The sequence below is a fragment of the Notothenia rossii genome, assembly GCF_949606895.1.
Source record: "Notothenia rossii genome assembly, chromosome: 4".
In the NCBI taxonomy this organism is placed as follows: Eukaryota; Metazoa; Chordata; class Actinopteri; order Perciformes; family Nototheniidae; genus Notothenia; species Notothenia rossii.
In genome coordinates, this window is record NC_136902.1 from 32,932,385 (window position 1) to 32,949,141 (window position 16,757).

Here is a 16,757-nt window from a genome sequence, read left to right on the forward strand (position 1 = left end):
GTTACATTTAGATGTTAACAAGCATTTTGTCAGCTTTCTAATTTAATGTATTAAAGGCAAAGATATTTAACACATAGTGAGAACTGCTACTATTTATCTCTGAATATTGTTCAAATAAAGTGGTAAAAGTTATTCTTTCAGTGAGACAACAGAGCAAGCTTCTCCAGTTGGACTACGTTTTGATAACAGTTAAATATTATTTTGATAATAACATATATTTCAATGTTGATGAACTTCATACTTTTCATTCATAATCTGATTGTCTTTGTAGCTCACTGTTGAAATAAAAAAAAAACAATACAATTACAAAATAATTATATCTACAGCCCCTAAACACACAAACACACCGCTTTCATAAATAACACACTTGTTCTGCAATAATATGTTTTATGTTTCCTGTCATTTTTGTTAGGAAAGGACATGCCTGAAAGACACAACATTTTCTCCTTCTCTGAGGGTCAAGAGGAAAATTAAAAGCTGATGCTATGAGATTTTAAGACCAGTACACTAAGAAACTACTTTTATTGTAAAAACAGTCAGCTGATCGAATGCACCTATTTCCACATCTACACTCCATCAGCTAATTATTTCTATTTGCCTCGCTTTATGAGCTTCACATCACTTGTGCCTTGTACCGCAGAGTTTGCAACGTCACAAATAAATGGGGCCAATCTTCAGTCAGATGTGAATGTGTAATCTAACATTTTCAGTAAGAATAATGGACAAAAGGAGTGCAAATACAAATACAATTTATTGAAATGTGAACCAAAACTTATGGACAGAAGGTGTACAACTATTAAATGTATAAGTAAACACATTTAGTCAAATAAAGTGACAGACTAGGCCTGTGCAGTTGGTATCAGCTTTGCCCAGCGTGGGCTCCTCCATCAGGCCTGGTCCTCCTCGCAGAGGAAAGACCCTCAGTCCTCTCCAAACCAACAGACAGGACGTCCATCACACGGAGGTTTCTCTCTGAAGTCTCTGCAGTTTTCTGGACACCACGCTGTCTCAATCCGTTCACACTGAATATGAGAGGGGAAAAATTAAAATAACAAATGCTTTAGACAATAAGAAACATAAAGTTGACTGTTGAGTTGCTCAGTTTTTTTAGATTGTCAATACTATTACTGTATAACTAATATCTCAGGTTACGATGCACATTCAAATAAAGATTGGTCTTTAAATACACGTTGTCTTTTGAATTGTTTGTCTAAAGTCAAGGATCTAGAACTGCTACTTAGTTTTAATGATACAGTCTGGTTATTATGCTGTTTGGAGGAGGCCTAACAGGTAAGAGCACTAACTAGCTACCATCACATGTACCTTAGCTTGACTTAAATGTATAAACGTATAATTAAGTGATATCAAAATAGAAATAACTAATGTCATGCAAACATATTAATATTTTCTTGATTCCAGTGTTGAATTTAGCACAATTGCATACAAACGTTAAGGGATTTTAAGATTCTGAAGTATTATGCTAAAAACTCAATAACTTAGATTATTATTTATAGTTTTGCTGAATAGTTTCATGTCCGCTTACCTTAGAAACGTAAAATGCCACGGCAGTGTGCAGATGGGGAGCATGTTAGCTTAGCTTGGTAACTTCAGATAGCTCTGGAACTTTCAGCTCGGTGGCATCAGGTCCCGCCTCGGCTCCGCCTCTTTGCCCTTATTTGGAGCAGGCTGGAGAAGGCGGGAGTTGAACTCTGACGTCACTGTCGAGCCGTTAGTGGCCGACTCCGCCTACAAAGGGCTTCTCGGCAACTCTGCAGAATCCTATGGGTGACGTCACGGACCCTACGTCCATTTATATAATGTCTATGGTTACAATACTTAACCCCCCATTTCCGACCAAAATGATGTGTCCATACAATTAAACTGCATTCTCAATTACATTGGATAAAAGAAGATGTGTTTTAACAGTCTTTTCCAATCAGAGGTGGTTAGAGGTGTTACAGGTTGTTGGCCTGTGTCTTGAAACAGAAAATGCCTTTTATAGCCTGATTTTCAGATATCTGGAAAATATGAAAAAGCCTTCTGTAACGGAGGTGATCTCTGGGGCCGTAGATCTCGGTCTCCGTTACGTAGGATATAGCTTCATTATTGGCGAAGCATATTAATTTGTTCCACGCTAAAACATTGCACAGGAAGCATGTGAATATCTACAATCTTTGCATCTATTTGTCACGATCTGTCTATGTTTTAGGTTGTCTGTCTCAGTTTCCTGTTTTAGTTTGTAAAGTGTTCCCCCTCCCATCTTGTCTGTTGCTGGTGATTGTGTTCACCTGGTGCCGCTGCATGTTCTCCTCACTCCTCACCAGTGGTGTAGTCTACTTTTTTGTAGTGGGTATACTGTAATAATTGTATTCATCCATCCTAGAGCGACGCATCGCGGAGCGACATCTGTCTCAAAGCAACACCTCATGAACACCATCACACTTACTAATGCATAGACTATTCTTGAGACTGGTTATGTGTTATCAACATGTCAATGTATTATAAGTATTTTTATGTGACTTTTAACTGCCAGTGAAATTAACAATAAAAAAATAAAAGAATGAACAATGATGGAAAAAGCCCACTTATCTTCTAGGGTTGAACAATTAATCGACATTTTTATCAAAATCTCAATATGGCCTACTGCAAACACAGTCTCTGACACAGCTCTCACCAAATTTCCAACTAAATCCTGTCCACCCTTCTCCGTGAGCTCCTGGGCTATTTTGTGTGCTCTGGACGTCTCATGTCGTCTAATCTTGTTTCTCAAAGAGGCCAAAGATGTTGATCTGCTTGAATCTGAGGACTGGATCTTAAAGTGCACCCACTCCTCAGACATAGACACTCGTTGTTCTGTAAGGACACCTACTGATTTTGTAGCGCTGCAAAGGAAATAAACAAAACCATGACTAATTAGCATAATACACGTTTTTAACAATAACAACTGCAGAAAAGAGCCAAGATTTACTCAAAAGTATTTAATAAACTGCTTACAATATTTACATTATGGCTAACAAATGCATGAAAAGCAGATAAAAGGAGAAAAATGTTCCACTTTTTCAATAGCTAATTATTTGACAACTACTGATAACTAACATATAGTAATGTAATGGTGCAAATGTTTTAAATGCACTTTTAACATGACCATGAATTAACTCTCATTTGCATAGTCATTGACTTTTTGAATTTCTGTTGTTTAGATCAGCTTTCCTTTGCATGTGTGCTGACATTTCCCTAACTTTCTGTCCCTCCACCCCAACCAAGGATGCCTGTTCTTAAATTCCATAGCCTAACTTTCAGTCCACAAGGCTGGCCAGGAGCTCTCATCTGTGTCCGAAACAAGGAGATAATATAAACATTGTGTTCTGTTTATGACTGCACACACACACACACACACACACACACACACACACACACACACACACACACACACACACACACACACACACACACACACACACACACACACACACACACACACACACACACACACACACACACACACACACACACACACACACACACACACACACACACACACACACACACTATCTCGCTCCCTTTCTCTTCCATTGATCCACCACACTAACGTTGATCAAATTAGCTAGCAAGTTAGCTAGTTAGCTACTGTTACGTTAATCATAACCATGCTAATTTCACTTACTGGGTAAATTTGCGGTAGCGCCGGACTCGTTCTCTGTCACCTTTAGGACAGCCGCCTGACCTGGCTCTTCTTCTGTACTGGTAATAGGGGAAAACTTCGGAAAACATTAAAATATTGTCGTCTGTTTTCGTTTCATGTTTGCTTCCTGTTTAGCGCTCCGCGAACTTGAATGATGGAAGGATCAAATTCTGATAACGTTAGAGAAACGTGGGGTTTGTCAGAGCCGAACAAAGTGTGTTGCTGTTGCTTAGCAACAGGCCAAAGGCGACGGAAGCCCCAGACGTCCAAAAGTATTAACACAGAAGGGGGCGAAAGCGTGAAAGCGAAGTCACAAAATGATGTTGTTACGTATCATCGCTCATTTTTAAGAGGGCATACGGAAATCACTGGCATTTTCTAGTGGGTATACGGCGTATACCAGCGTATCACGTAGACTACACCACTGCTCCTCACCTGTGTCTTGTTTGTTTGATTAGTCCTGTGTGTATTTAGGTTCTGTTTTCCTGTTAGTCTGTGTGTGTGGGAGATCCTTGTTGCTGGTGACTCTGTCCACGTGAGACAGTAATATTGAGGCTGTGTCATGTACCACAATGAGTAATAAATGCCCACACCGGGTTGTATTTGGGCGTTCTGCCTCTCCCTCCTTTGCTTGGTCGGGCCGCTCAATGGTCAGCTTCAAACCTTCCATCAATCTTTGCAATCACATTTTATCTTTTGCGGTATTTTCTTCTGCCTCTACTCAACCAACACACAAACACATGCCCTTCATCCCATCACCAACTCACGCCACGCTCACTTTCACATTCTGCTCTATATATCAGAGATAACTACTTACACAGAGGAGGAGGAGCAGCAGCAATGCTCTGGATAATGTGAACCACACTCCCAGAGTTTGCTTCATAGGCAGTCCCACTGCTCAGTGTCTTTATCAGTAAGACTCCAACCTTCAGCACCAGCTGTATGGGATCGATGATACAGAGAGAGTGGGCACTATTATGGCGCTTTTCCACTGCAGGACCTTGCACGGCTTAGTACGGTATGGTTAAGCCTTGGTAGGCCAGGCTCACTTGCTGCGTTTCCATTACAGTTTAGTTACTGGGGTAGTAACTATAGTAACGCAGTGTAGGCGGGGCGATCGGCGGTTCGGCGGGCGGAGTGACGCTGCATAAAACTGCCGTGACGTCATCTTCAATGCGAACCACAAAACCAAAACATCAGCCGTTAGCTGTTAGCACTCACAGCTCCTCATACATTATATGTTCAGAAACTAGACAGAAGTTAAACAATTACAAACCACAGACTGTATGTGTCATGGCGAATACAGTCGCTTGTATTTTGAAATGAGCCGTTGCGACTTCCGACTGATTTCGATAGAGCGGGTCACATAATCAGCCCGGTTGTTGGCCCGGTAAGAACCTTGATTTTGGAGGGCCAGAAAAAAGGTGAAAAAGTAGCCCTGAGCCAGAACTACCCCTAGTGGAAAAGCAAAAAAAAGCGGGCCAGGTTTGGCCCGGCCCGCTTAAACCGTGCTGCAGTGGAAAAGCACCATTACACTGCTCTTTGTAAGCAGGCGCATCTCCCTTGCTGTTTTGCATGATATGGTGTTAGGACAGCAGGACATGTATTGACCGGAACATACAAGCATACTGTATTTAATGTGTAAATAAGTGGAGCTGGCATACCGGAAATCATTTTCACCTAAATATGACATGTTGTGAGCATGGTTAGAAGTTTGTGCCTGTCACATTCAAATACATTACGCATTGTTTTAGCATTGTAAAAGGCATAGAGGGGACAATATTGTAAGTAAAATAATAATACGGATCCAGGGAAGGAGGAACATGTCCAATTCATGGCAAAAGAAAAAACTTAAAAATTTTACATTTATGCAAAGTAAGCTTAGGGTTATGGTTAACCCAATGATTGACCTGTTGCTGAGTTTCTTTAAAGGCTACTTAGTTAAGTCTCTCACCAAATCTACAACATTACCAAGTAAAACGCTCTTTGTATTTTGCCATATTTTGTCTTTGTTTTGAATACTAAGCATATATAGATAGATGAGAAGTAAGTAAGCCTGGCACTGAAGTAAACTTTCGTAGTGGCCAAGTTCTCTATCAGTCTGTGATGTCCTTGGTTTCAAAATACAATTTCCCATTGACTTATATCAGGAAAGGGACATCTTTAATACAGTGTATATTTTTTGGGGGTAAATCAACTTCTCAGTGCAAAAACTTGAATAACTATTTTTTGTATTTGTTCCTAAAAGTTTAAATTTGCGTTAAAATAATCCGAGAGTTATTTTCCCTCTCCATTCAAGTTTTCTTTATACATCCATGGTGTGGTCCCAGGAAGGAATAGCCAATGATAATATCCAACCGAGTCTCATAAAATGGAAAATGCCTATTTTAAGGTTAGTTTGGCCATTAAAATGCGTTTTGATGTCATTTGATGCGAGAAATATGAGTTGTTATTTCAGATTATGTGTGCAGTGGAAGTACATGATCTTTAGTTTGCTAGTTATTACGAAGATTAATTCAGGAATCTATACAACGTTTTCATTGTTACCAGAGTGGTTGCTAGGGACGCTGCTATCGATATTATTTCTGTTATGTTGTGTAACTGTTTAATGGTGTTATCTTATCTTTATTGCTACCCCCTTCCCCGTCAATTTATAGTGTTGGTCCACAGCGCAAACGTATTAAAATCTGCATCTAAAATTGTGGCATAGATACGTTATTTTCCCCTGTGCAATTCTCCATTTACTCAACAATAACACATAACTATCCTTGTGTTTATTTATTTGTTTGATTAATAATCACAAGTTGGAGTCTGTCAGGACCGAGGGTCGGAGCAGCTAATTTGCTTTAGAGAATTTTATACCCAGAAGTTAGTATTCTCTCCGCTTCGCTTGACAAACCCTGTGATAGTCCTCAAGCTCTGTGATCGGATGTTTGAGTGTGCGCCGAGGGTTACGCCGAGCGTCAAACAACACTTTGAAATGGGATGGAACCACGGCAGACTGTCCAAAACTGGATTTGAACGGGTCCACCCCGTCCCCCCCTCCCCCACCCGTCCCCAGAACTACTGTACACATGCTGGCTATTATGTTTCGCAACATGTTCTCTGTCTATGACACGTCTCTACTGGGAGTTGTATTTTTAAAAGACATATTTCCCATAATAAGAAGTTGCCAGTATTAAACTGTGTACATCCCTGGAGGTTTAGGGGATAGGAAACACTCAAATTTAAAACATATAATTAATAAATGGGTGAAAATTGCTTGTGCCCATAATGGGCAGCATTAATATATATAACCACATGCCAGCTAAGGTCAGAAGAGCTTTATTTAACAGCTGGTCTTGTGTCTGTGACCCCTCCTGTTGTTAATTGATAAGCCTGAAACATGCACTTGTCAAGGTTCAGAGGCAAATTTTGCAAATATGGCAGTAGCCATCGATCATCTTAAGATAAGATATCCTTTATTGATACCAAGTTGGAAACATTTGCGTTACATCAGCATGTGTAACAGTCGTAAATATGCAGTGGTGTTTATTTGTAAATCATTTAGTATAATCACACAAATTCTGTGTTTTATATTTAATAATTCTGTGTTCTTTATTTATTAATTGTTCAATACCTGACAAGGCCGGAGATGAAATATCTACATACATCTTATAAGAGTATAATACATATGTATAATATCAGTTAAAATAAGTGCTTCAACATAGTTAACATTGCTGGAGGTATGCACAAATATTGATAGATTTCTCCTAATGCACTATTGAGGAACCTGCGACCCAAGTTTTTCATTCATTGCATAACTACACCGTTTGTGTATATGATATGTCAATAAAACTTAGAACATCTTGAAATCTTGAAAGGGAATTTGCTAAATAGTCATTATATACAGTCTTTAATTAACTATTAGTAGAGAATAACGAGTAATGAATATACTTTATAGGGATCCTATTAATATCTAATAATAAAAATAATGAAATTCAATAACATGCTTTAACCACTAGGTGTCCCTTTCTATCAGCTGTGCACCTTTATGGTGTAAATACAGCCTATCTACCAATTGGATCAAATATAAAAGTCAGCCAAATTAGTGTTGATACTGCGAGGAGACGTATTGTTCAAAAAGAAATGTAAGATGTTGTTTAATTGCTGATATATTTATGATCCAAGTCACGTTTTCAGTGTTGGTGGCAGTTCCTCATGTTTGTCTAGAAGTCTTGTCATCAGGGCTCTATAAATAGAGAACTACGGCAGATATATAATATTTAATGCAGCCGAACCGTGTATTACAATGCCGTTATGTGATGACTTTCAAAGAGAAAAGCAAACACTCAGTATTATTTTATTTAATCAGAAAATGGTTCGGTCTGTTTCCGGTATTTGTTAATGACGATGTGATGTGAGACTGGAATTGCACAGGGGAAAATAACGTATCTATGCCACAATTTTAGATGCAGATTTTGTTAAACTAATACATTTGCGCTGTGGACCAACACTATACATTGACGGGGAAGGGGATAGCAATAAAGATAACAACATTAAACGGTTACACAACATAACACAAATAATATCGATAGCAGCATCCCTAGCAACCACCTTGGTAACAATGAAAACGTTGTATGGACACAATTTCCTGAAGTAATCTTCGTAATAACTAGCAAACTAAAGATCATGTACATCCACTGCACACATAATCTGAAATAAAAACTCATATTTCTCGCATCAAATGACATCAAAACGCATTTTAATGGCCAAACTAACTTTAAAATAGGCATTTTCCATCGAGAATAAAACGAAGTTCGGCCATGTTTCTTTTTTCTGCAGGGAGAAATTTGAAGATCACGTGGCATAGACGCCAGCCATTGGAATGAATGGTGAAAAAAAACGTGGGGATCCTACAATTTCAGATGCGTTTTTGTTGAAATACTACGTCCTACGTTGTGGACCAACATAGTTATTACACGTTTTTTTGTGAGACTGGGTTGTAATATCACTGCTAATGGGGATCCTATAATTAAATGTTCAGGAGTGTTTTCAGGATTGTCTGAGAACTTTCTCTGATTTATATCTTTCTCATCAGCATACAACTGGGTCACCCACAAGTACAGCCACTGCCCTACCTAAGTCACAAGCATGTTGAATCCACCTTTCAAATCTACAGCTTGGTGAGCGTTTGATATGGGGAGATTTTGGAGCGTTGCCTAACCTGGTACTCAGTGTTCAACATTCTGATCAAGCATATAAAGGTTATCGGATATTGATCATCCTGCGAGCTGACATTTCCAGAGTAAAGCCCCGCAGTGTGTGAGTGTGTGAGAAGCCAGCAGCATATTTATTAGAGAAACTCCATATTTAAAGTGAGATGGGAGGCATGTGGAGCGAAGGTTCAATCTCATATTCACGTCTCACATTCATGCCACCAACACCTTCCATTTGCTTTGATTCACTGCAGTTTTATTCAGTGTCTTTGAATCAGGCACGATAGAAAGTGTGTTTTGTAAGGCCTTGATTTTGAAAAGCCTGTGCAGGCAGAGGTGCCCTTTTATCGTTGCCAGGCAACAAGGCACAGTCGAGCTGCTGTCAATCATTTTGCTTGAAAATAATAACTAATATAATTAACTAACTAAAGAAATAAAGAAGACTTAGCATCTATTTCAGCCGTTTACCGAAACTGCATGGAAGATGCACCGGAAGATGCACCGCCAAATGTTTCTCTATTTTCCTTGATTACATGAGATTCAACCAACCCACTCTCTTCACTCTGCGTACAAATGACACGACTTTACACATTGGAAAATGCGTGCAATAGATACGCTAAAGTCCAATTTTGCGTGCCTATAATACGCCAACTATTCCCATTGAGTTCTGAGTCCGAGTTTTGCGTGCATATGAGACGCAAATGGATACAGCCGGGTCCGAGAAGACCGGAAGTTGTGTGGTCCATAAAACGTGTTATTACTCAATATCAAGCCACGATTATTGATTTTATTTGTCGTCTGTGAGGAAAATAAATGGGGCACGGAGCCTCAGAATAATGAAATCTGTATATTCTTTTCCTTCTAATTTGTTATTGTTGAGTAAATAACACACTGTTATTTACTCAACAATAACACACAATTATCCTTGTTTTTATTTATTCGTTTAATTCTATAATCTCAGGCTTTTTAGTCGTTTCTCAGGAATTGAATTTCAAAATAAAGTCACCGGAAACAGACGTAGACCTGTAAGGGACATTTTGATCATCATCGCGATACACAACACAAACCCACTGAACCGATTACCCAAGATCCTCAGCTAGAAGCTCGGTGATTGGATTGTTTAGCCGCAATGCACGTTGGGATATGGTGTTTATGCGATATGAAATCCGAAAAACATTTAAAAAAAGAAAATAGTACTTTATTCCGAGTGTGCTTGCTTTTCTCTTTGAAAGTCATAACATAACGGCATTGTAATACACGGTTCGGCTGCATTACATATTACACATCTGCCGTAGTTCTTTATTTATAGAGCCCTGTAAGAATGTAAATACTGAGTTGAGAGAATAGTCAGGGATTTGGGTGATGGAAGACACATCTATGGAATCACAATTTCAATAGCTTACCATTAAATGATGTTTTACAAATCAGATATTAATGTTAGAAGTAAAACATGAGAAATAGTATAGCAATATCCTGTAAAATTATGTAAAAACATGAATAAAACCACACATCTTGAGAAGTTATACATACATAAGTGTCCTACACTAATAATACAAAGTTATTATTAGTATGCTGTGTGTACCTTGTGTGCACCGCCTAGTGGTTAAAGCACGTTATTGAATTATTTTTGTTGAATAATGTTATTTGATGAGCAAAATATTAAGAGTACATACTTTCATAGGGGGAAAGTAGAAGGTCAATGATAGAAATATAGAATATAAAAAATCAAGAAGATACTGTAAGTGATCTCTACAATAAAACAGTTTAGTGCACGATGTACAAAGATATTAATATGAGGATGTGCAAAACAGACAATCTAATTAACCTTTATTAACACATTAAATAATACTTTAGGTTAAGGTCTTCTTTTAAATAAGAAAAAAAGCTTTGGGGGTATCTATCTACAGATAAATATTAAGCCTGACAAAGTACTTAACGTCTAATATATTGCTTTCCTGCAATGTTAACTATGTTGAAGCACTTATTAGGGTCTGAGACCTAGGTCGGCGAAGACCCTATTGAAATCGGTCGCGCAGCGACCGATAAACCTGCGAAACACACACAAAACAGGGAAAACGACCGGCAAAAGCACAGAAAAGGTTCGGAAATCATGACGGGGGATAGGCCGCATGAGCCCAGTCACGTGGGCGGATCCCTCGCCATAACACACGGTGTCGCTGTAACTCCAATGGACACGGTCCCATCGTCCCCCAATCTTCACTTTTCTATCACCGGTGAATGCCTCAACAGCTCTACATGAAATCTGAGATCTCATCGTATGCCGTTTCCATGGCAACGAATCCCTCGCCAAAAAACACGATGTTCTGTTAACTCAATGGAAAATCGTCCAAACGGCACCAGACTTCATATGATGGGTGATGGTCAGGCCCTAAACAGCTCTATGCCAATTATGGGATGTCATCGTATGCCGTTTCCATGGCAACGCATCCCTCGCCATACAACTCTATGTTGTCGTAATTCGATGGAAAATCGTCCAAACGGCACCAGACTTCAGATCACAGTTAATGGTCCGGCCCTCAACACCTCAATGTGACAATAGTGAGTTTTCCTCAAAAGCTGTTGCCATGGCAACTCATCCCTCGCCGTTAAGCACGATATTGCTAAAACTCCTGTTTAAATGTTCAAAAAGTGTTCAAATTTCACATGTGTGCTAACGGTCAACCCCTCGAGACATATATGTGTCAGTTTTGAGATTTCGTCAAATGTCGTTGCTATGGTAACTAAATGGTCGCCGTGAAACACGGTTCTCTCATAACTCCAGTTAACTTGCTCCAAACGGCCCAAAACTTCACAGGTTTGATAACGATGCAGCCCTCAACACATCTAGGCGTATTATGGGGTGTCATCAAATTCCGTTGCCATGGCGACAGATCACTCCCCATCAACCACAATGTTTGTGATACTGCTGTAACTCCTGTGTACGTTGTCCTATCGGCCTGAAACTTCCCACGTTTGCCAACGGCCGAGTCCTCGAGACATCTGCCTGACGTCGACGTGCGGACAACAGCCTGCGGAGCGTCGAAGACCCGCTCAACGCTGCTCGCAGCTTTAATTATTATTATTATTCTTCTTCTGATTATTATTTGAATACATTGCGCGCACTTTTGACCCCCGCAACATATGTGAAAACTCACTCAATTTCGCATGCTTATCACAAGTCGTGAACATAGCGATGTGTAATTGGTACCGGAACTTTGCGTAAAAAATTGCGCAGACCACGCCCACTTCCGTTTTTAACGTTAACTCCCCCTACTTTAACTTTCACGTAAACCAACGAAACTTGCTACGCATATCTAGGGTGCGGAGACGAGCAAAAAAGCCTCTTGGAGGGGTATAAAATAACGTACAGCAAGTCGGCCATTTTGAATTTGGCGTTGGAAAAACGCGATTTATCGCGTTTTTCGTCCTCCGCACTTTAACGAACTCCTCCTAGGGAATTTATCCGTACGACTCCAAATTCGTCGCGTAGCTTCTCGACAAATGGGCGATCTAAAGTTATCACGGAACTTTTTTGGGCGATCTAAAGTTATCACGGAACTTTTTTTTCTTTCGCACGGCGCAGCCGTGATTTGGCGCCAAAGTTCGCGTTCGCTCGATGCTAGGCCATCCCTCGCCATGGAACACGATGATGTCATAATTCAAACTGACATGCTCAGAACGCCACCAAACTTCACATGATGATTAACACTGCGGCCCTGAACAGCTCTACGTCAAATCCGATGTTACTTAATATGGCGTTACCATGGCAACGGATCCCTCGCCATAACACACGGTGTCGCTGTAACTCCAATGGACACGGTCCCATCGTCCCCCAATCTTCACTTTTATATCACCGGTGAATGCCTCAACAGCTCTACATGAAATCTGAGATCTCATCTTATGCCGTTTCCATGGCAACGAATCCCTCGCCAAAAAACACGATGTTCTGTTAACTCAATGGAAAATCGTCCAAACGGCACCAGACTTCATATGATGGGTGATGGTCAGGCCCTAAACAGCTCTATGCCAATTATGGGATGTCATCGTATGCCGTTTCCATGGCAACGCATCCCTCGCCATACAACTCTATGTTGTCGTAATTCAATGGAAAATCGTCCAAACGCCACCAGACTTCATATGATGGGTGATGGTCAGGCCCTAAACAGCTCTATGCCAATTATGGGATGTCATCATTTGCCGTTTCCATGGCAACGCATCCCCCTCCATAAAACCCAATGTTGTCTTAACTCAATGGAAAATGGTCCAAACGGCACCAGACTTCAGATCACAGTTAATGGTCCGGCCCTCAACACCTCAATGTCACAATAGTGAGTTTTCCTCAAAAGCTGTTGCCATGGCAACGCATCCCTCACCAAAATACCCGATGTTCTGTTAACTCAATGGAAAATCGTCCAAACGGCACCAGACTTCATATGATGGGTGACGGTCAGGCCCTGAACAGCTCTAACTCCATTATGGGGTGTCATCATATGCCGTTGCCATGGCGACAGATCCCTCGCCATGAAACACGGTGTTGTTTTAACTCAATGGAAAATCGTCCAAACGGCAACAGACTTCAGATGATGGCTAATGGTCCGGCCCTCAACTGCTCTACGCCAATTATGCGATGTCATCATATGCCGTTTCCATGGCAACGCATCCCTCGCCAAAAAACACAATGTTGTCGTAATTCAATGGAAAATCGTCCAAACGGCACCAGACTTCAGATCACAGTTAATGGTCCGGCCCTCAACACCTCACTGTGAAAATAGTGAGTTTTCCTCAAAAGCTGTTGCCATGGCAACGCATCCCTCGCCAAAATACCCGGTATTGTCATAACTCCATGGAAAATTGTCCAAACGGCACCAGACTTCAGACTATCATTAATGGTCAGGCCCTCAACAGCTCTATGTCAATTAGGGGATGTCATCATATGCCGTTGCCATGGCAACGCATCCCTCGCCATAAAACACAATGTTCTCTTAATTCCATGGAAAATCGTCCAAACCGCACCACACTTCAGATGACAGTTGATGGTCCGGCCCTCAACACCTGAATATGACAATAGTGAGTTTTCCTCAAAAGCTGTTGCCATGGCAACGCATCCCTCGCCGTTAAGCACGATATTGCTAAAACTCCTGTTTAAATGTTCAAAAAGTGTTCAAATTTCACATGTGTGCTAACGGTCAACCCCTCGAGACATATATGTGTCAGTTTTGAGATTTCGTCAAATGTCGTTGCTATGGTAACTAAATGGTCGCCGTGAAACACGGTTCTCTCATAACTCCAGTTAACTTGCTCCAAACGGCCCAAAACTTCACAGGTTTGATAACGATGCAGCCCTCAACACATCTAGGCGTATTATGGGGTGTCATCAAATTCCGTTGCCATGGCGACAGATCACTCCCCATCAAACACAATGTTTGTGATACTGCTGTAACTCCTGTGTACGTTGTCCGATCGGCCTGAAACTTCCCACGTTTGCCAACGGCCGAGTCCTCGAGACATCTGCCTGACGTCGACGTGCGGACAACAGCCTGCGGAGCGTCAAAGACCCGCTCAACGCTGCTCGCAGCTTTAATTTTAACTGATATTATACACATTAATTATACTCTTATGTATGTAGTATAAGAAATATGCAGAATTTGACAGTTTAATGGTGGAGGTATACACACATATTGATAGATGTCTTGTAATGCACTGTAGAGGAACCTGCGACCCAAGTTTTTCATTCATTGCATAACTACACCGTAGTTGTGTGATATGTCAATAAACCTTAGAAAATCTTGAAATCTTGAAAGGGATGTGCAAAATAGTCAACATATACAGTTTTTAATTAACTATTAGTAGTAGAGTAATGAATATACTTTATAGAGATCTGCAGATAAATGTTTAGTCTTCTCAAGCACCAACTATCAAATATCTCTCCTGATTGTTGGCACTTGACGATCACCTTCCCTACATGTTTTACTCAGGTGTAATTAAAGTCTGCTTTAAGGGTTGTTTATATCCCTTTAACTGCCGTATCAAGAAAAAAGCTATGGAAAAAATATTTGTTTGCATTTTCTTATCAAATGAGCCACAAATAAGCACAAACACATTTTTTTCTTTTGACTGACCACACAGTTTTGTTTTTATGAACCTCTACCAAATGGTCGCGCTGGCTTTCTATGGTAAAAGTACATTTTCAACAATCATTATATACCGTACAGTATTTTTATGCATCAAACTAAAACAAAACTCAAATACATTTGTTTCTTTTTTGGAAAATTAGCAATATATACAACCACATATATTCATAAAAGATAATAAATTCTAATTGTAAAAAAAAAAAGTGTTTTTCATGATAAAAAAAATACTTGCTCATCTTACTGTCTATGCCAGTGGTCACCAACCTTTTTAAGCCCAAGATCACCGACCTCGGCCTAGGTGAAAGGCGAGATCTACCTATTGCAGAATTGAGTGAAAAAGACGGCCCAGACAATGCTTCCAATTTGAGGCCTTTTATATAGGCTAATTGCATCTGAATTACTGTTACAATGAAGGCTCCATAATCAGCTCACGGCATATAGGCAGGGGTAAAGTGCTATTGGGCGGAGGACCTCACCTCCTCTAGGGGGATCCTCACCTCTTCTAGGGGGGTCCGGGGGGATGCTCCCCCGGGAAGGTTTTTTTAAAATATTGAAGTTGAAAGCATCAATCTGGTGCACTTTGAGAGCAACATGAAGAGATCTATGGATACATCTCTCAACACCCAGATGAAACAGAACTGTAAACAGATTTTCTTTTTCTTTATGGATATTTTACAAATCACTCCCCTTTCAAAATGTATTCTTGTTTTACTGCCATATAGTAGGCTATTTCATACCTGTTTTTCATTTATTCTCTTATTGTTTGTATAACTATAATGATCATATGAAGGTGTGCCGCGGAAATAATCTTTTGAATAATTTGTGACAAAACCGTTCTAAACACTCAGAGAGTCCTTTAGCTCACCTGAGCCCCTCAGTCTGACAGGGGAGGATTCTCCTCCAGCTTGTTGTGGAGACAGCTCCTTATGTCCGTTAGTGCAGCTAGCTAACCAGATGCTAACATCACAGTCCCCGCTAGCACCGGTCCCTCTCTCCCCCTCTCTCCCTAAATGCGCTATTGCCACACACACACAGAGCCGAGCTTGAATGACACAAGCACACGTGTATTTCCATGCAACTCTCTGATTGGTCTGGTGACTTGCCTCTGTTGCATTCACTGAAAACGGGAAATTGCAGTCCTGCCGTCCTCTCATGTGTCATGACTCATGATGAGGTTCACGTAAAGCACGGTTAATGTATTATATTATTGAGGTGTCTCAAATATATGTCAATCAAGTGGCACCTGCTAACGGGGTGGTGGATGATAGGTTTACATCTAAAAACGTATTTTTCAAACATTATTTTAATTTTCTTTTTCTTTCTTTTGTTACTTTTTTTTTTAACGGTCCGCGATCTACCCGCACCACACTCACGATCGACCGGTCGATCGCGATCGACTGGTTGGCGACCACTGGTCTATGCTGAATTGGCCTGACAGGAAACCACTGGCCTAACAGCAAATGTCTATATCATGTGTTGGTCTAACTTGCTCATCTGTTTGCAATTTTGGGCTGAATGCCATGCATGAAAGTTGCTACATAAATTATTATCACTCTTTCACTCTGAGACTCATAAGGCAGTACTAGGTTTAGTAATATTACCATGAATCTAGCCATTTATTTACCATATTTTATTGGAAAACATCTCTGAAACTCTGAAAAAGTCGTATTGCTAGCTTACCATAAAAGGCCAATTCGACCGATTGGTTGAGCATATTTTCCAAAAAATAATTAAACCCTTGTTAAA

General features: G+C 40.3%; 1 long non-coding RNA gene across 1 annotated transcript in view; it reads right to left on the bottom strand.

Annotated features, from left to right (window-relative positions):
- Positions 1-16,448, bottom strand: part of LOC307036942 — a 167,688-nt gene extending 151,240 nt beyond the window's left edge. Inside the window, exon 1 of the long non-coding RNA XR_013807539.1 lies at positions 15,877-16,448. This is a non-coding gene — a long non-coding RNA (uncharacterized lncRNA). The remainder of the gene's footprint in view (positions 1-15,876) is intronic.
- Positions 16,449-16,757: the final 309 nt, after the last annotated feature.